This window comes from Lygodium microphyllum, chromosome 1, assembly GCF_053477565.2.
Source record: "Lygodium microphyllum isolate KBCC chromosome 1, Lygodium_microphyllum_v1.1.10, whole genome shotgun sequence".
Taxonomy (NCBI): Eukaryota; Viridiplantae; Streptophyta; class Polypodiopsida; order Schizaeales; family Lygodiaceae; genus Lygodium; species Lygodium microphyllum.
Genome location: NC_141135.1, coordinates 127,191,733 through 127,213,599, shown reverse-complemented (window position 1 = coordinate 127,213,599; position 21,867 = coordinate 127,191,733). Strand labels below are relative to the sequence as shown.

Here is a 21,867-nt window from a genome sequence, read left to right as displayed (position 1 = left end):
AACCAGACAATGAAATGCTATGGACGCTGAAGGACGATGATAGGCTGACTGGAGAAAATATGCAAATAGAGGGATCCATATTACAAGGGGTGGAGGCCACCGCAAGCTTGAAGCCCACATCGGCTAACAATGATGGAAATACAGAAGTCGTAGAATTTTTTGAGAACGAGGCAGACTCGTTCTTTTGTGGTGATATGTCTATCGACCTTCCAGTGTATGTAGCATTGTGTCAGGAGATTAACATGGGACCATAGAATATTTCATTCTTGGAGAATTGTATTACTCAATTCGTTGTTTAGATCTTCCATAAAGGTAGATAAGATATGCATTTTAAGAGGGATTTTTCAAAAATGATTTATATTATTGTGCTTTGTATAGTTTAAATTGATTATTCTAATATCATTTTTTATTTGTGCAGGTATCGACATTTTCAGGATGAGTCGAGAGATGAGCGATGAGGAGTTTCAGGACATGATGGCACACATGTCTCCAGATCAGCTCGTGAGATTCAGAGAGATGGTAGATAAGGAGCTGTCTCGTTCTTCGTCAGGGCGCTTTGCTAGATCAGCTTCAGTGCGATTAGATGCTTCAACTTCGAGCAGACGATCTCGACGCTCGCGACTTGGGCCAGAGGGAGGGACTGCGACTGCAGGAGGATCAGGGGGGTGCTGCTGTGGAGACACGGACGTGGTGTCTCCGTCTCGTCGTTCAACTGGAGCTGCGTCACCTCTAGGATTTGTCACACCTGTGGGGACGTCCACTCCAGTTACTCCGGCTTTTGCGCAGTCGTCGGCAGATGGCACGCCTTTTGGTGGCACCCCTTTGAGTGGCACTCCGGGAGAGGGTACCCCTGTCGGTACACCGGATGTACACGGGTCTCCTGGATATGCCCAGGAGCGTGGACGGAGATGGGAGAGGGCCCATCTTAGGCAGACTCCTAGGGGTTATGGATACGTAGTGGATAGCAGGTCAGGAGCCATCATCATGAATGATGACGGGAGGAGGGTGATGGCTTGCATGAGGGAGTTGTGCCAACAAGTTTTTTGGCACAACGTCCTGGATCATTGGAGGAACATACCGGAGGGGAGCAAGGAGTACATAGTAGCATCCTTGCACGAGGAGTTCCCGGTGCCAGCCGCAATGGATAGATTCTCTACAGGCTGGATGATGGATTGCATGCGTGCATACGTCACATAGACGATCCGACGCATGCAAGGAAATCAAGAGTGGGGCTCCAAAGCCCGAGTGGTTAGATGCAGACGACTGGCACTAATTGAGGGAGGAGGCTACAAATTCGCCAGGACGTTGGAGTCAGTAGCGGGAGGTGGCGAGGGCACGAATCGAGGCCGGATCGGTACATCATCTTGGGAGTGGCGGCCACAGGACATATTTGGAGGACTTTGTAAGTTTCTCTTTTGTTTTGCTTATTTGTTTTTTTGAGACATTCTTTGTACTAACAATCATGTTTCTAATAGTTAGCATTTTGTTTTCTTTGCAGCACTCCGTTACAAATCGCGATCCGCAAGGCCTTGAGACTCGATATGCAGATAGGCACGGTTTCAGGGCATTGATCGACCGATTGTATAGACGCGGTGGCCCTGTAAGTCACTCATCTTTCTTGTCCGTAGTTACCATGAGATATTTGAATGCATTATTGTATGGTGGATTGATATGTTGTTTCTTTTTCTGCAGAATCCGTTTGATGCTCCTTTGTGGCGGGACGAGCTTTCGGGGGACGAGGATTTGTAGCTCGCCCTTAGATCCTTAGAGCTCACACACCTTTATTTTTTAGTCGCCCGATCTATGTAGACATTTTCTATGTATTAGTGATATCATTTCATGATTGTACCAATCACATTTTATGCGATCATGTATTTATTACATGTATCAGTTTTATGATTTCAGTATACATTCTTTTTGTTTGCAAACGCTTTGTATGCAGTAGTGCAGAAACTATTTTGTATGGCTCTCATACAGCACACAGTGCTATATCCACAAATTTTTTTTTTCCTCTGTTACCATCGCTATTTGCGTCCCAAATTTACTGCACGCGTCGCTATTGGCGTTGCTATGTGCGTCGCAAATTGTCTGCAACCGTCGCTATATGTGTCGCTATATGCGTCGCATTTTGCGACGATTCTATGGCGTCGTCAATAACGACGCTTTTTATGACGATGGGGGAAAATTTTGTTGTTTGTATTTTCGTCGCTTTAAACATCACTATAAGGTCTAATCTTGTAGTGAAAAGAGGCGGCCTAGAAGGAAATCATACACAAAGAAAGAAGTAGGAAGGGAAATGCTTGAAAGCGTAAGGGCGGCCTCAAAAGCTAAGTCAAAGGGCAAAAGCGTATTTTTAAGTGCAAGGTTCCCCGAAAACTTTTATAAAAGAGCTCCAGGCTCCCTCCTTTGCAAATTGTAAGGATAGACATGCGGTAGGAAGGGAGCTAGAAACATAGGAGGACAATAGGAAAGAGGTCCTAGGCCATGGCTGACAATGTAAAAAAGGGATTGACTGCCGAAAAGGGATTAGGGTTTTTTATATAAACTAAAAAGTGAATGAGAAGCTCATTCTTTGGTGTGTGGCAAAAGTGATATCTTCTTCTCTCCTTCTTGCTTGCTTGTGTGTGCTTGAGAGAGAAAGTGTGAGAGTGTGAGGGTGAGGGATCGAGGAGAAGAAGCTCTCCATTATCTCCTCTCTTCCTTTCTTCTCTTCTCTTCTCTTGTCTTGCATGCGACTATGGAGGATGGAGCTTAAAGGTGGAGGCTTGAGGATGCTTGAGCTTGCTTCACGAATCGTGGAGCTATCGATGTCGGAGGGGTTTTTGTTGAAAGGTCGTATCCATCAGGGATTAGATCAAATAGAAGAAAGTAGAGATAGGAGATGGAGGAGAAGGAAAAGAATAGACAAGAGGTAAACACGATAAAGACAAATCACAATGAATTGAATCAATATGTATTGATAGAATCTCAAATTCTTCGTTTGGGCACTACTAATAAGCAATCTCCAGGCATTAGATCTCCTGGAGCTCCCTCGTAGACCAAAAACGTGGATAAAAAATAATAGCTTCTTCTATGCTGCTCGGAACCCAAATCGGATGGCTCCATTGGGTTCGAAAGGGTCTCCCAATTCACTCATTCTTTTAGTTCAAAGTGCAGTTTTCAGTCTATCAACAGCGATCGCGACATGTGCGATTTTGCCCAGCTTTTTTTTAAATGAAAAATCCCATAACTGGCTGAAAAAGTAAATTGCTTTTTGCATGCCATCCTAATCTAGAAGTTTTCCTACATTTTTTCATATTTTTACAAAAGATAATATCAAACATATCTAAAATAGGCTAAAATTTTCCAAAAATCTAGTATTTTTGGACTATTCATGCCAGTCACACTAGCACTAATGACTCAGATCACATTAACTCTCTTCATCAATAAGAAAGTCTGATGATGATGCATTCCATGTTTTTTTCACACTATGTTCACATAGCATCACGACATCCACCCCCTCTGAACCTACACATCCTCCGGTATGTGCCAAAAAACCTAGTTGTCACTAGATTATGAGTCCTTCTCATCCTCTACAACCATATCCTTTGGTTCTTCATCTTCCATATCTTCTTGGCTAGCCCCTGTATCATCGCCATTGTTTTCTTCCAATTCTGGTAACTCATAGGCATTAGATTCCCGCCTCTTAAATAATTTGATTCTTTTCCCTACTCTACTAGAAGTTTTATGGCTATCCCATCTAGCTCATTTAATGCATAAGTAGCATTATCAAACACCACCATCTTTTGGAAACTTTACGCATGGCACTATGCTGGTTGTCTAGACTGCTATCATAAACTAATACCCAATCCCCATCTTGTATGGTTCTTGTTCTCAGTCTATGTCTTTTATCAAACCATTTCTTGTTCTGTATCCTTGCTGCCCTTAACTTTGCCATTGATGCCTCTATGTCTTATGACTTTCTTTCCAACTATCTAATACATAAGGCGAACAACTCCTCTCGATTCAACTCCTCTTCCCAAGGTAGCACATTCCATGGGACTGTCGTCTCTTCTATCGGCATAATAGGTTTTTGACCATACATCAATTCAGTAGACATATATCCCATAACAGCACTATGAGTTGTTTTGTCAATCCACAAAGCATAAGGGAGCAATCATGGCTACTCTTTTACCTTCTCTCCACATGCTTTTGCCAATGCCTTCACAATAGGTGGATGACCTCTTTCACTTTTTCCATTTCCTTCAGGGTTATAGGCTAAAGTTAAAGAAAGCTTTATCCCCAACCATGCAAAGAAATCATGAGCTTCATCTGCATCCACCTCGCCCCTATCTGTAGAAAGTTTTCCCACATAGCCATATCGACAAAATATCTCTTCTAAGAGAAAAGTACACACATCATTTGTTGTCTTAGTACATAGAGCTCTCCCTTCCACTTGATTAGTCAAGACTTCACGAGAAGGTACAAGATACCTCATTTGCCAAAGACATGTAGACATCGTGACTAAATCCACCACCCACTTAAAATGAAGAGACAATAGATCTGTGGGCTGCAATCCATCTCGATGTCTCATAGATGAATACATTTGACATGTCGTTCATGTTTCCACAAAGTGAACAATATCCTTATACATACCCTGCCACCAATATCTTTCTTTGATCTTTGCAAAAGTACCCCAAACACCTCTATGGCTAGCCCACAAGCTTTCATGAAGTTCTTGCATAACATTTACTTGTGAAGCTTTGTTACCCAAAACTCACAATGGCATACCATGTTTCTTTTTAGCATGTTTCCATAAGTATCCATCTTTTAAGAAAACCCATAGGCTTTCCTCTTGATCTTTTTAAACTCGCTGACCATTCATCTAGACTCTTTGTTAATGTAGTGAGGTATTGACCAATTCTTAGCCATTCTCTTGCATATTTGTCTTCTAGAAACACTTCTACACAATATGCAAAACATCTAAAGTGTCTTCTCTTTGTTGTCCAAGCTTTTGTTAATGCTGTAGCAACACCTTGCATTGCTAAATTCACTCTTACAACATCATTTTTAGCCACAAGAAAGTCATCTTCTTTCTCCTCATCCATCGTCCCATCTTCATTCTTATAACGTGCTCGAGATAACATGACTGCCACTACTGGGTTATCTCTTCCTGCAATATGCTGAAATTCAAGGTTCAAAGATTTGATGTTTGCAATCCACTAGAGCATAGCAATGTTTGGGGTAGCATAACTAGTAATCCTACCCAATACCGAGAAACAATCGGTCTCAATGACTACATGAGCATCCATAAAATACTCCTTATCACACTTAAGGGCTGTCACAATTCCCCATAATTCTCTTTTTAACTTTGGATACCTTCTCTATCGTTCAATCAATACTTTAGCACCAAACCGTATTGCATATCTTTGTCCTTCCTCATCATCTTGCCCAATAGCCCATCCAATTCCCATTGGGCTTGTATCAACAGTAATAATGATAGGCTTTCTATGTGAATAGTTAGCCTTTCTCAATGTAGGAGCAGATTTTAAGAGCTACTTCAATTTCTTCATTACTTTCTCATGCTTCCTTTCCCAATGAAATCTTTGACCTTTCCTCAAAAGCTGATATAGAACATCAGCTATATGTGCAAAGTGAGGAATCCATATCAAATAGAACACACATGCACTCAAGAATCTCCTCACCTCTGATACATTCATGCATACGTAGACTTACAAAATAAGGGTACTGAATATCCCTAGAATCTACATATTTACAAATACAAAAGGGTGAAAATTAAGGCCTAAAAGTTAACCTACAAAAGGGGTTTTTTAATTAATAAATTTTTAGAAGTTCCTATTGCAACTTGGGCATGGCACTACGACAGAAACGAGGCGTAGATGCGCATGTTAGACGCGCAAAGTTGGGCGCATCTATCATAGCGTCTATAAGTGCATGTAAACGTGCGTGTAAATAGACGCGAATTGTGCATCTATATATTCGCGCAAATAGACGCTAATATAGACACCCCAACAGATGCACAATTATTTAACCACCTATAATTGCAATTCACATAATTAAAAAAACCAAAGTTAATAATTATTTAACCACCTGAAATTGATTCTTGAGCATGCACATGTGCGCATTATAAAAACCATAGAATTAAGAATACACATTGAATCATTGAATTAAAAAAATAGAGTTAATAATTACTCGAAGTACCATTGGCATCCTCGAAGTGAGCAAGGACACCACAATCTTGGGTATTTCTCTTTTCATCTATACGTTGAGTTCGAAGATGTTTACCCTCACACCAAAATGCATTGAATAATGTGCACTAGTCGTAAAAGATAAAAGATCAAACTAGACATGCTGGACCCTCACGAGGTGTTCAAATATCTAGACATGCTGGACCCTAGATATTTTTCAGCATGCTTTAGGCTGAGGTGGTTATGTTTATAACCTTCCAGTAGAAGGAAGAAGGTTGATCCTTCCCCCTGCTCCCATGACAATCTTTGAGGTGCTTCCGAAAACAAAGAAGTATTGGCCCCCATGGGATCTGAGAGAGAAGCTGAATTGCATAAACACACGGGGTGCCCCTAGCACTATATGTGGATTGATCAAAAAAATATTTTCTTCCCACAAAGAAAGCAAGATACCTTCTTATCTTCAACATGAGATTGTCATGGCATGCAAAATATGGAACTTGGTTTGGGTCATCCTAGGCCAAGCTGCCCCACTTGAACCCCATGAGATTGAGCTGGTGCTTGGATATGATCGTGACCACACTTGAGGCTACTCTACCCTTTCAGATTGGTATGATGCATTGGGCAACTCATTTCAGGTCAATACTATTGCGTACAGTCTTTCACCACTAAAAGAATTATATCCGCAAGGTTTAACAATTCTGTCCTTATTCTCGAGCCTTGGTGGGAAAGAAGTGGCATCACACAAATTGGGTATAATTTTGAAGGTTGTTGTTATTGTGGAGATCTATGATAAATGTAAAAACATAATAGCCAGCTAGTGGAACAAAACCTTACAAACACGCCGATTTCAAATGGAGGATGATGTTAGAGATCTTACTGATGATAAGTTGGTTGAGATTGTGGATGCAGTGGAAAAGATTGACCTCATAATTGGGGAAAGCCCCTGCAACAATATCTCAGGAAACAATAGAGTAAGCAGGGTAGGCTTGGGTGGCAAAGAATCCTATATTTTCTTTAAATTTCCCAAGATTTTGAGTAGTTTAAAACATATCATGCAAGCAAGAGGTTACCTGAATATGACCAAACCTCTTAACAGCTAGTTTTTTTTTTAATAGGGCATGATTGGATGTATATACGACATAATTACACCTGGATCATACGCTAGGACATGATATACATGTATAGGATCATATAGACATGATATACATGTATAGGGCATATACATGCATAGGACATGATATACATTACCAACTTTACTTCTTTCTGAGTATTACAAATATACATCCAATCATTCAAAGCTAATTACATATATGTGATTTCATGCCCTATATACAACCAATCATGCCCTATACAAATGTGATTGGATAGAGCATGATGAGTGGATGTATATATAAATCAAAGGTTGACTTGTGCATTTGCAATATATATATATATATATATATATATATAGAGAGAGAGAGAGAGAGAGAGAGAGAACTGATCAATACACTCACATGTCTCATTTAATGTTGTGCACTTAACCTAGCCATGCATGCCAATTCATAGCATGAGTAGATTGATGTAAATCAGTTGGCTTGTGCATATGCAAGCTATTCCAATCATGTCAAGGTGCACTTATAGCTCACATATAATTTTAGATAAGGTGGACCACATGTAACCAATGTGCACATGTCCTCTTTTCATCATCTTTAGCCAGTGTGTCCACTTGTTGATGACTAATACCAACAAGCCAACTACAAATCTCTTATCTATGAAATGTATAAGTAAATTAACTTGGTTAATTTGATGAGGCCAAGTTTTCCTTCCATGGACAGTGTGGTTGGCTATATTCTACTTCAAGGTTATAGGAATTTGCAAAAGTCAATGGAGCATCCTAAAAATGACGATACTTTAATTACTATATCAAGTCACTTCATGCACATATCTTTGATTGATTGATGGATAATATGCCTTTCTCTATCTCTTTCGTATACACCTTCATTGCATTATCTTTCTCTAGCTAAAAACCATTCGTGCTTTATCCACCTATTGATACGTAAGTGGGATAATATGCAATTGTAAGTGGGATGGTCCAGTAAGTCACTACATATATATGTGCCAATTGACTTGCCAATGTGTTATCTCTTATCCTCAAGCTTTGTTATATATGTCACCACATAGGTCAATTGATTCCCTAAATGCATACATTGATTCCTTAAATTGTTCCTGCGCGTCTGTAAGCGCGTGTAACAGGAATTATCTGCGCATATACACGGGCCATTACACGCGCTGACAGACGTGCCACGCAAGTATAGAAAAATTTAAAAAAAAGTTGTGGCTTTCTTTTCAAACCTGTGCTTTCTTGCGTTTTTTGCGCGTTTTCTGCAGTTCGAGCTCGACATCACTACTCGTGTCTATCTATCACTTCATGAAGACAATGATGTAAGGAAATAAGAGTAAAAAGAGGACAGGAGGAAAGAAGAGCCAAATAGTAAAGAACAAGAGCCAAATAGCAAGGAAGAGAACAAGATTGAAGTAACTTACCAAGGGAAGGAAGAAGGAGGACAAGGAGCTTGCAACCTAGCCGCCGCCACCCGTTAGAACAAGCAAAGAAGGTGAGTTCTTCTTCTCTCTCTCAATCTTATTTGCTTTCTCTGTTTGTTTGTCTCTCTCTTCTCTCTCTTCACATGCTGGATCTTATCATCTATGGAGGTTTTTTAGCTTTGTTTTTTAAGCAAGTTTGAGAAGAAATGGTGCGACTATGCACGTGTGTCAGCGCATCCAGATGACAGTGTAGATGCAGCTATAGAAGCGGAAATAGACGCGCTGACAGATGCCCACAGAGACGCGCTGACAGACACTCACAGAGACGAAGCTGTAGACGCGCACAGAGATGCATGTATAGATGTTGTATGTTTTATCTACACAGGGTAATATGTTTTTTCTTGTGTAGATGTGGAATCCTGGATCCTCCAGCACCCCATTCAATAAGGAGCAATTCATGGGGGAGATGACCAATTATCTTGGTCGCCCTCCCACTGCATAGGAGGTTTTCAGTGTGATGTCTGGGACACCTATCACATCTTTTTCTACACAGGGATTAGCTGAGGTACATGGATCGGCCGAAGCACGTGCATCTGCAGAAGCACATGTATGGAGTGAGGTAGAGGGTAGTGCACGTCGAGGGAGGAGGGAGAGTGGTGCGGGAGGACGAGGAGGTCGAGGGCTTTGTGGGGGTTGCCTAGGTGGTGGCTCTCGATCACCCTCACCAGAAAATGAGAGAGGTGAGCCTCCACAAATGTACTACTCTATCACTGATGTTGGTGGTATATTGCATGACTTTGAGGGAAGGGAAGTGATAGCCTACTTGAGGAGTGTTGTGCATGCCACATACAAAGATTGCATGATTCCCTTCAAGCACCAAAAAAATGGTTTGTGGCAAGAGGTGCTGCGAGCAGTACAGAAAAGGTACCCTAATCCCAAGAATTCACGATTCTCAGATGATTGGGGACGGTCAAAGGTGAGAGACGCGCTTCATAACAAGAGATCTCACCTTATGACACGGGCCAAGGAGTCATTGCGGAGACAAGAGCAGGGGCACCCTGGATATGGCCAACCACCCAATTGCCATCGCGAGTGGAAAGAGGCCAAGAAGAGAGCATCGGAGAAAATGACAAGTCGCCAACATGCAGAGGCGCGATGTATCCAGATGGCAACCATGGGATCGTCGCATTATGGATCAGGTGGCAGGGAGTCATGGGAGGCTGAGTTTGTAAGTATTATTTGATTTCTTTTTTTAAATTAAATTTTGTAATTTGTTTCACTTCATTATGTAGAGTGTTTTAATATGTTGTATGTTCAAATTATTTTGTAGTATCATATCGTTGGTAGGATGCCTACTCCTAGAGAGGTAGGCTACCATCGAGGTCATAACCGGGCGTCCACTTGGCAACATTTCTATGAGGAGGGACTCATCACGTAGGAGTAATATAATCACACCATGAGGATTCCACCACTAGAAGAGGTATGTTTTATTTTTTACATGAAAATTATAGATAACTCTAATTTATTGTTTGTAATGATATTTATATACCTTAATCCTTTGTGTAGGCAAACCCTGATGTAGTTGAGGATAGCGAAGGGGAGACTAGCAGTAGTGGTGGCGGCAACGGCAGCGGCACAGGTAGCGGTGGTGGTAGCGATGATGATGCCTCTTTTGAGGAGATATAAAGGAGCCCCATGCATGCATGCCTCCCCTTGGCTTGTAATTTTCATTTTTGATATTTATTATTTTCAGCTAGTGCTTGCGACCATGACGTCACAAGCACTAGAACTCATAATGTAAAAATGTTTCATCTATATATATGAAATTTTGTGTGCTACATACATTGTTTTGTTTTCTGTATCCAATCTTCGAAATAATCTTTCTATGTTTTCCCTAAGCATACAATTTGATGTTGATGGGGGAAAAAAAACCAGAGAGCATGTGACCACATACTCTCTAGTTTTTTTTCCATACCTCTGTTTTGCGCGTCTATCAGCACGTCTAAATTGCAGGATAAATCGTGTCTATTCTCGTAAAAAACTTTCAAAGTAAACGCGGTTTTAGACGCATAGATACACGCTTGTATAGACGCACAATATGAATATGTCCACTTTTTTATAAATATGATTATATGTTTACGTAGCGTGTTTATACATGCGTCTATAGGCGCATCTAAGTGTGCGTGTAACTCTGATCATAAGCGCGCTTTTAGACACGATTTTATAGATGCGCAAATAGACGCTGTCGAAGGGTTTGTGAAAGCAATGTCGCAACCTCAAAAGTCCTTGATAAATTTCAGGCTAGAAGATCAATAGTGGTGGCCTCCATAAAGAATCATATTTATATTTCAACAACTCTTCAAAAGACGGTAATTATTGTCTATATTCACATCCACATCTTCTTTCTGACAAAGAACAACAGATTCTTCTTTGTAGGAAAGGTGTTAAAATCCATCATATATTTAAGGCTGATTCCAGTCTGTTTCTTTAAGCTACATCTGTGGATGTTTTGAATCAAGTGTCTGATGAGGGTATCTGCCAATCTCGGAATAGTCATGAGAAGAAGTATGAGATAGAATTGGGCTCTATGTAGTTTGACTTTCATCTAAATTTATACAATTGTCTGATTGCCTGAAGTGTGCTCTTGGAAGCTGTCCAACTCCTGGGAGTGTTTACCTTCACCCTTCAGACAAGGTTAACAGTGTTATGGTAGCTTAAACCTCTGGCTCTTCTTCCCATGAATGAGGTACCTCATAAACAGAGCCAGTTTTTCTGGACAGTTTTTCTACTGTAATCCCAGTTACAAAATTGTGCAGGCGAGGATTGAGATTTGATAAATTTTGGTTCTCCCTAAACAAAGTACGACTTTCCTCCAAGATGTATCACTTCTCTTCAGCTGGGCCAGACTGAGTGCGAGAGATTTTGCAGAATTGAGAAAGTGCAAAGTTCAGCAGGCGATGGAGATTAAGAAGCAATCTTCTGGGCCCCCGATTTGCAGGCTATGAAGATAAGAGCTCATCAAAAAACTGCTTCAGAACACATCATATATGATGCATCTTGCTCAATAGGTCTCTCAACAGCTTCCTCATCCTCAATTCGATCTCTGTCCTTGCGTTTGACTGGAGAGAATTGCCCCCACGATCAAGCTCTCATCCCTTTTAGCTCTTCACTTCCCGTGAACTCAGATGTTGACTGATTGTTAAAAGATACTATGAAAATGCAATAATTTTCGTGAAGAGAGCTGTCAAGGGAGAAGATCAACAGGACATCCATCCGAGAATCAAATCGCCCCTATCCTTCTGCTGCTTCACTAGGACAAAACAAAAGGAGGAACAGAGCGTTCGGCGGGAAGGAGTTTCTGACGATGAATCCAGCTCGTAGGCAGAAGCTAGGTGTTCTTGACGCTGCTTTTCAAGCTTATCACAAAAAGGAACTCTATCTACGTCTCGTTTATCCTCATCGGCGCTCTTGTCGGTGAACGGATTATAGATGCTGGCACCAACGAGTTATGGAAGTACACGAACCGTGGGAAATTGTATGAGGATATTCCTGTATTGGGCCAGAGAGTAGAAGCAGCAGAAGGATAGGGGCGATTTAATTCTCGGATGGATGTCCTGTTGATCTTCTCCCTTGACAGCTCTCTTCACGAAAATTATTGCATTTTCATAGTATCTTTTAACAATCAGTCAACATCTGAGTTCACGGGAAGTGAAGAGCTAAAAGGGATGAGAGCTTGATCGTGGGGGCGATTCTCTCTAGTCAAACGGAAGGACAGAGATCGAATTGAGGATGAGGAAGCTGTTGAGAGACCTATTGAGCAAGATGCATCATATATGATGTGTTCTGAAGCAGTTTTTCGATGAGCTCTTATCTTCATAGCCTGCAAATCGGGGGCCCAGAAGATTGCTTCTTAATCTCCATCGCCTGCTGAACTTTGCACTTTCTCAATTCTGCAAAATCTCTCGCACTCAGTCTGGCCCAGCTGAAGAGAAGTGATACATCTTGGAGGAAAGTCGTACTTTGTTTAGGGAGAACCAAAATTTATCAAATCTCAATCCTCGCCTGCACAATTTTGTAACTGGGATTACAGTAGAAAAACTGTCCAAAAAAACTGGCTCTGTTTATGAGGTACCTCATTCATGGGAAGAAGAGCCAGAGGTTTAAGCTACCATAACACTGTTAACCTTGTCTGAAGGCTGAAGGTAAACACTCCCAAGAGTTGGACAGCTTCCAAGAGCACACTTCAGGCAATCAGACAGTTGTATAAATTTAGATGAAAGTCAAACTACATAGAGTCCAATTCTATCTCATACTTCTTCTCATGACTATTCCGAGACTGGCGGATACCCTCATCAGACACTTGATTCAAAACATCCACAGATGTAGCTTAAAGAAACAGACTGGAATCAGCCTTAAATATATGATGGATTTTAACACCTTTCCTACGAAGAAGAATCTATTGTTCTTTGTCAGAAAGAAGATGTGGATGTGAATATAGACAATAATTACCGTCTTCTGAAGAGTTGTTGAAATATAAATATGATTCTTTATGGAGGCCACCACTATTGATCTTCTAGCCTGAAATTTATCAAGGACTTCTGAGGTTGCGAAATTGCTTTCACAAACCCTTCGACATCTTTGGTGAACCCGACGTGAAAGCGTCGCAGAAATTTCAGGATGGGAGATACTTCAGCCTCTATTTCAGCTTCCTCTACAACTCCAGCTGCGTCTACTTCAGCTCCATCAATGACTGTTGCGTCAAGTACTTCAACGGAGGATCTAAAACAGATTTTGCAGAATATGTCCATGTTTATGCAGCTCCAAAATCAGCAAACACAATTGTATATGCAGCAGCAACAACAATTGCATCAACAGCAGTTGTCTCAGCAACGGCAACTCTATTCGGAGCAGGAGAATACAAACAGCGCGACTAAGGCTATTGAAGCAGTTGAGAATGAGAAGAAGCTATTTGACGGGCGTAATGTTTCAGCATATTTGAAGACATATGAGATCAAGATGGGGTTTTTTGGAGTTCCTGCTGGACTTATGAGTAAGTACTTCCTTCGTCTTGTCATACCTGCTTTGAGGACAAAAGTGACTGATCTTTTTATTCAAAATACACATTGGCAAGATTTTAAGAAGGCCTTGAAAGAAGAATACTTCCTTGAGGACTTTGGTATGGCTACTCGGCGGTCATTCCGAGAGTGGGTCTACATGCCAAACAAAGGTCTCGCTGCTTTGGAGTTGATTCGAGAATTCGAAGAGAGGTATAGTCAGCTTGATGCCATTGAACAAAGAGCATTGGATGTTGAAAAAGTTGAGCTTTTCTTGCAAGCTGCACATCCTGCTCTTCAAGAAGAATTGGGTGAGCTTCTTGAAGATCGTACGAAGCCTATAGGTCTTAAAACGGATTGGCAGGATGCTCAGGATGCAGTCTCGACTTTGACTAAGAGGAGGATATGGAAGACTCGCCTACAGAATGGTTCCATGACACCTACACCATCATCAGCTCCTATGCCTACTTCTATCCCTGTTATTTCTTCTCCTCCTTAGCCAGTTTCTTGGCCTATGCTAGTGCCTACTGTTGCCACTCCACCTATTCCTCCTGTTCCACGACCGATGCCTACACCTTCTGCTCCAAAACCATCCGCTCCATCGGTGCCTACCTCTATTGATGACATAATCAAAGGCATCATAGATTTGACACTTGAGTCAGTCAAAGCGGAGTTAGTGGGAAAGTTGAAGGAGCAGTTTGCTTCAACTGTGTCTACTACTTCTTCTAGTGCTCCTACTGCACCTAGGAGTGCTCCTAGTGCACCTAGGAGAGATCGGAGATGTATTTGGTGTGATAGTACGGAGCATCAGCATTGCAGGGATTGTGACTCTTTCCAAGATGCAAGGAGGCAGAATTTGGTATATTGGGGGCAAGATGGTAAGATTTGGTTGACTGAGACAGGAGCTCCACTTGCTACCAACTTTGGTAAAGGTGGAATGAAGAAGTTAGTGGAGGACATGGCTGCGCGTACTTCTTATGTGACAGCTAGAGGTGATGCTTCTGCATATGGAGTACAGATTGAGAAGGGATCAGAGACTCAGTCCGCACTATGGACTTATGCTATGGAGACTGCAAACAAGGGGAAAATTCAGCAAACTGTTTTGACTAGTGCAGGCTCTAGCATCAGATCAGAGACAGGTTGGGACTCGCCTGTTGACAGGTATTCTATTTATGCTTATTTGGCTAAATCTCATGGTGCAGATGTACTTGTTGAGGAGAAACGTAAGAGGGATGAAGAAAATCCAAGTGCAGCTAAGAAGACTAGAGGGGGTGAGTTTGTTTCTCCACCTACTGCAGGACCGTCTTCAAGACCAAGGCTAGATCAACAGATGGAGGATGCTCAAAAGAGAGAAAAGAGACAAGAGCCTAGAGAGAGAAAGCAGCCAGGATTCAGATTGATGTCCGATATTGAGACATCTACAGACATGAAGAAAATCTTTAATGATAAGATACTTGGCAGTGAGGTGACTTTCACCATTTCTGAGATTTTGGGCATCTCAAAAAGAGAGTTTCAGGATCAGTTTCAGGAGGTCCTGAAGAGGAAAAGACATGCATTGGCTACCACTGATACACAGGGAGTTTTGATTGGGGAGTTGGATGAGGATGAGGATGAAGTTATGGTTGATAATGCTTCTGTTTTTTCGCAGGTAGAGAAGAGGGTTCAGCCTATGCATTATGCTGAAATTGATGAACCTGTCATGATACCGCGTAGTCACTTTTCGCAGAGCCATTGGGCTAGGGCAACTACAGAGACGATGGTAAAGATTGGAGAGAAACAGGTGCCTTATGTTGCATTGGTTGATCATGGTTCAAAGATTAATCTCATAGTTCGTGGAGTTTATGAGAGTAACAGATGGCCTATGGATGTAGAGCATGGGTGGCGTATGAGAGCCGCTAATAACACTGCAGGTGATTTATATGCTGCTTGTCCTAGTGTCAGGGTTTCTATTGGTGATGTAGAGGAGGATTTTCATTTCTTTGTGCAGGATTCATGCTCTTATCCCATAATTCTTGGTCAGCCATTCATTACAGAGATGCGCATGGAAACAAAGGTCATGGATGATGGATCTGCTTATGCACGGATTCGCAGTAAAGATGGTATGAGAGCAGTTCAGTTTATGACTGTATGTGTGAACCATGTTAGAAACAGAGATACTCTCAGAGATGCACCCTTACCCACTGTGAGGGATTCGGGTTTTCATTAGGTACCGCCGTTTTGCGAGACGACGGTGGTACAGAGCAGAGGAGATTGGAGTTCTCGCCTCCTGGCAGTAGTGTTTTCTCCTCCGGTTATGTTGGAATTTCAGCAAACAGTTCAATGAGTTATCAGAAGACTTCTAGGTTGCCTAGAGCTGCCAGGCAGTATATATGCAGGAAGGAGAAAAATTTGAAAAATGCAGGAATTTTGGAGGATGATGAGCACATAGATGGGATGTATGACAGTGTGATTTGTGCAGATACGATGACAGAGATGGGAGATATGCTGAAAACTGATATGCTGAATTGTCATGGTAATGTATTAGTGCAGTCCCTGGACGTGTTTCATGAAATTGCAGATTTTATGTCACAGATTGAGTCAGAGGCTGAGGTAACTCAGCAAAGAGTGTTGAGTGCTGAAGAAATTCAGCAAACAGAGTTTCCAGCTGGTTATGATCAGTTTTTAGAGAGACAGAGGGCTGAAAATTTTCAGCCAACAGAGTTTACTGCTGAAATATTTCAGCATTCAGAGTTTGGGGCTGTTTCTATGCAGTCCATAGAGCAGAGGGCTGAGAATATTCAGCCATTCGAGTGCAGAATTGCTGATTTACAGCAAGGTTTATGTAATGCAAAAGAGCATAAAGAAGCCAGGGTTGACACGAAATACAAAACTGTGGATAAGAAGGTGAAGCCGGTTGCTGTACCGCTTCCATCTGACAGTGATCAGCAAATAGAGAGGGCTGCTAAATAGCAAATTTTGAGGAATCCGGAGCATATTGGTCATAAATTTTCAGCAGAGACTCTTGCTGAATTGAAAATTGGAAATGGTGATTTCTTGCTATCCATAGAGAAGCAATGCTTTCAGGATATGCTTGAGCGTCATGGAAGGGGATTTTCTTTTTTGCCACATGAGATTGGATGTGTGAATCCTGATATTGTTGCTCCTATGGTCATTTTTACTATTCCTCATATCCCATGGAATCTTCGACCTATTCCAGTGCCTAAGGCACACTTGCCAAAGCTGATTGATTTATTGAATGAGAAAATCAGGATGGGAATCCTTGAGCCTTCATCTGCACCATACTCAAACAGGTGGTTTACAGTTCCAAAGAAGAATGGTACTCTTCGATTTATTCAGGACATGCAACCATAGTGAACAGAGTTACTATCAGGAATGTTGGTATAGGTCCAGTTGTGGATGAGTTTGCAGAGGCATTTGCTGGACGTGCCATCTATTCTTTGGGTGATTTGTATTCAGGATATGATCAGTTTCAGCTGGCTTTGGAAAGCAGGGACATAACCACCATGAGAACTCCTATTGGGCTTGTCAGGATGTGTACCTTGCCTCAAGGTGCCACTAATTCTGTTGCGCATATGATGAATGCCATGCATAAGGTCCTTCGTGATTGCATACCTCAGCTTACTATGCCTTTCTTGGATGATGTGCCCATTAAGGGGTGTGCAGAAGAAGAGAAGAATGAGAGCCTAAATGAGCAGGGATGCAGATACTTTGTGGCTGATCATATTTCAGCATGTGAGAAGATTTTGGCCAGGTTAGAAGAAGTGAACTTGACACTTTCAGGGCAAAAATCTGTTTTTGGACTGAATGAGGTTGTCATTGTTGGGCATATGTGTGGATATTATGGCAAGAAACCCTCACCTGATAAGGTGAATGTTATAGGCAAGATTGCAGAGTATTGTTCTATCACTTCGGAGGTACGGAGATTCATTGGTGCTTGAGTGTTTTATATGATTTGGATACCTCATTTTGCACACATAGCAGATTGTTTGTATCAGCTGCTTCGAAAGGGGCAGAAATTCTATTGGGATGAGAGCCACACTAAAGCCATGCGGAAATTGAAGAAGTTATTGCAGAATGCTCCTACTCTCAGGAAAGCGGATTATAATTGTGATAGGCCTATTGTATTGACAGTTGACACTAGTCCAATTGGCATAGGTTGGGCTGTGGGTCAAGATGATGCAGATGGAAATAGGTATACTATTCAGTTTGGGGCGAAAGTCCTAAACGAGAGACAGAGGAGATATCCGCAAATCAAGAGGGAGTTATTGGGGATTGTCATGGCTCTCAAATGTGACAAGGAGTACTTTATAGGAGCTTTAGTTGTGGTAGAGACAGATTGCTTGCCATTGATTGGTATGATCACGAGTTGCTCTACTCCGGATATAGCTATGTTGAGATGGATTGCATACATAAAGTCATTAAATCCGGAATTTAAACACATAGCAGGGAAGGATAATCCAGTGGCAGATATGTTGTCTAGAGCCAGATATGATGATGAGGAGACTCTACTTGCAGAAGAGGATGATGCAGAAATTTCAGCCACTATGGTTGATCATGTTTGTCATGTCTATGATATTGTGGCTTTCATAGAAGAACTCTATGTTGGAGATTGGTTGCAGATTGGCAGGTACCTTAGTACACTAAGCAAAAGAGATGAATGGACAGATGAAGAGTTCAAGAAGATCAGAAGGAAAGCCTATGGTTATTTTCTCAAGGACTGATTTCTTTGGAAGCATCTGAAGAAAAGAGGCGGATTACCTTTGCGGGTTGTCTGCGATAGAGAGACACAGTTACAGGTGATGAGGGAGTTTCATGAGAGTCCTTGGGCTGGTCATAGAGGAGTATGGGCTACTTATGAGAAAATCAAGGAGAAATATTGGTGGAAAGGCATGTACAGAGATGTTTCTCACTTTGTTGAGACTTGCAGAGACTGCCAGATGTATTTAGTAGTGCGTCATCGAGATGAGCTTCATCTGACCTATCCACCATGCATTCATTATAAGTGGGTAGTTGATTTGGTTACCATGCCTATGGGTCTATGGCAGATGAGATACATTGTTTTGGCTAGAGAGGATCTTACCAATCATGTTGAGGGTAGATCTTTGAGAACGAAGACCACTAGTGCAGTGTGTAAGTTCTTATTGGAGAAAATTTTCTGCAGGTATGGTTGTGTGGGTAAGATCACTGCGGATCGTGGTGGATTGGATGCAGATGAAGCTAGGGAGTTTTTCTCTCAGCTAGGAATCAAATTGGCTCTAACCACAGCATATAATCCAGAGGGAAATGGAAAGAGGGCATTCGCCGATAGTGAAAGCATTAGCCAAAGCATGCAGAGGACGGATTGGAGAATGGCCAAGACTTCTACCATTTGCTTTATGGGCTGATCGTACGACTCATAGTGTTACCACAGGATATATGCCTACAGAGTTGATGTATGGTCAGAAACCTGTTATGCCGATTGAGACTTGTGCTTTGACTTGGTCAGTTTTACCTTGGCAGGAGGATTTGACGAGAGAGGAGCTCTTAGCTCTTCGGAATCGACAGTTGGAGAGGAGACCTGAGGATATTCAACTAGCTATTGATAGGTTGAAGGTTGCTAGACTAACGAATAAGGACAGGTTTGACAGCAGACATCGCTTGCGGCCTAGAGCAATAGAAGAGGGAGATTGGGTATTGGTCTTTGATAGCAGCCTTGAAAATCAGCATACTACACTTCGGAAGATGGTGAAAAGATGGTTTGGGCCGTACATAGTCAGACATGTCTTTGATAATGCAACATATGAGCTGACAGAATTGGATGGGATAGTGCTTACAGTGCCTATTGCTGGAAAAAGAATCAAGATTTTCAAGAAAAGGGATGATGAGGATTATGCATTGGAAGAATTTTCAAGAGAAGAGCAACGAGAAGAAACTCCAATGGAAGAGACAGATGATATGACAGATAATCTTGTTGATCTATCGGAAATGCATAACGAAGAGATTGATCTGTTTGTGGATCTTGATGATAACGATCATGGGTAGTTGGCCCATCCAGAGGATGCGTAGGATTAGAGGGGGTGGATGTCGTATTGTTGCGCATTCGAGGTGTGAAAACCACCTGAAAGTTGTGTGTGCGATTTGATACTTTGTGCATACTTAGTTGTTGTGATTACATTTATTCTCTGCGTATGAGTATAGTGGGGAGGAGTTGGAGGCATAGTGGTGAACATGATGAGATGCTTTCAGCCTATGTTGAGCAAGGTCAAGTGGAAAGCACAACTGATGCTGGTGAACATGTTACACGTATTCATTCAGGACTTTGTCTTCTCCTTCTCTAGCTGCATCAAAAATACCTAATGATATCAAACCTCCACATCTAGGAGTTGGAAAGAAGGAGGCCAAGCATTGAAATGTGCTATGAGAAGCATGGGGCATGGAGCACAGCTGGAGGCACTGATTTTGAAGCATATTTGTGTGCTTTTACCAATGCTGGTTATTTGGTTTGTTTAGGAGATTTAAAATGTAATATTGAGAAAAGGCCTGCAGTATTGGATTAGATGTATTCCCTACTGGGGAAGTGACTGGAATGCCTTATGGAGCAATGTATGCATTGGCAGTTGCTGTACATGTTGCTGCAAAAAGGTTTGGAACCATTGCTTGCCAAAATCCATCAGCACTATTGCTTGTAGACTCAGCAGAGGGGAGCCATTGACAGTAGGGCGGATTCACGGTTTGAGCTCAATGACTGAGGCTGCTCCATCTGTGGCAAGACATGTTGTGGCAGGGCTGAATTACTTGATGACATTGTTCAAAGTTACTTTCCTATTGCTAATTGAGCTTGGAGTGTTTCCTTTGATGTGCAGGTGGTGGTTGGACATATGTACTCTAAGCCTGTGGGACGGGATTTAAGGAACACATTGTGTCAATTTCAGATTGTGGTTATTCTGTTCAGTATTTTTATGGTGACCTTTTGGTGTTGCATTGTAACAGAAACCGATTGTGTTGTTGTGGATGATAAGGATCTTATTCCATGGCAGGCGATATGAGGAATTCAGGAGTCTTATTAAATTTGCTCCATTGAGCTATGCCTATATTGGACTGTCTTGGAATAGGCAAAAGTAGCTTATTCTGTGGGACGAAAAGGAAGGAAGGATTACGCTAATCTAAGGGAAAAAACGAAAGGATGCTGGAGAAATCAGAGAGGAGAACAGGGGAAGGGGAATGCCGACACCAGAAATGATAACGTGGAAGCTACTGTGATGGGTGCTTTTCAAAAATAGGCCATTACTTTCTGCATCAAACTTGGTAGTGAACGGCAAACCGTAAAAATTTGTTCAAGTCATCCGTTTTCCTGTGGCGAGATCCTAAAATCAGTAGCGAGGAGGTCATCTAGTTCCTGTAATTGGGCAGAGATGATGAGATTAGGCATTATATTCAAATCCTTTTAAGGAGGACAAAGAGCGATTCAATTTTTATGGGGAATCCTAGACTCTACTGCTCCACTGGGACAAAACAAAAGGAGGAACAAAGCGTTCGGTGGGAAGGAGTTTCTGACGATGAATCCAGCTCGCAGGCAGAAGCTGGGTGTTCTTGACGCTGCTTTTCAAGCTTATCACAAAAAGGAACTCTGTCTACGTCTCGTTTATCCTCATCGGCGCTCTTGTCGGTGAACGGATTATAGATGCTGGCACCAACCAGTTATGGAAGTACACAAACCATGGGAAATTGTATGAGGATATTCCTGTATTGGGCCAGAGAGTAGAAGCAGCAGAAGGATAGGGGCGATTTGATTCTCGGATGGATGTCCTGTTGATCTTCTCCCTTGACAGCTCTCTTCACGAAAATTATTGCATTTTCATAGTATCTTTTAACAATCAATCAACATCTGAGTTCACGGGAAGTGAAGAGCTAAAAGGGATGAGAGCTTGATCGTGGGGGCGATTCTCTCCAGTCAAACGCAAGGACAGAGATCGAATTGAGGATGAGGAAGCTGTTGAGAGACCTATTGAGCAAGATGCATCATATATGATGTGTTTTGAAGCATTTTTCTGATGAGCTCTTATCTTCATAGCCTGCAAATCGGGGGCCCAGAAGATTGCTTCTTAATCTCCATCGCCTGCTGA

The 21,867-nt window shown here is 41.9% G+C and overlaps 1 pseudogene; it reads left to right on the top strand.

Moving 5' to 3' along the window:
• Positions 1-21,300: 21,300 nt before the first annotated feature.
• LOC148041659 (cytochrome b-c1 complex subunit 9, mitochondrial pseudogene) lies at positions 21,301-21,523 on the top strand (annotated as a pseudogene).
• Positions 21,524-21,867: the final 344 nt, after the last annotated feature.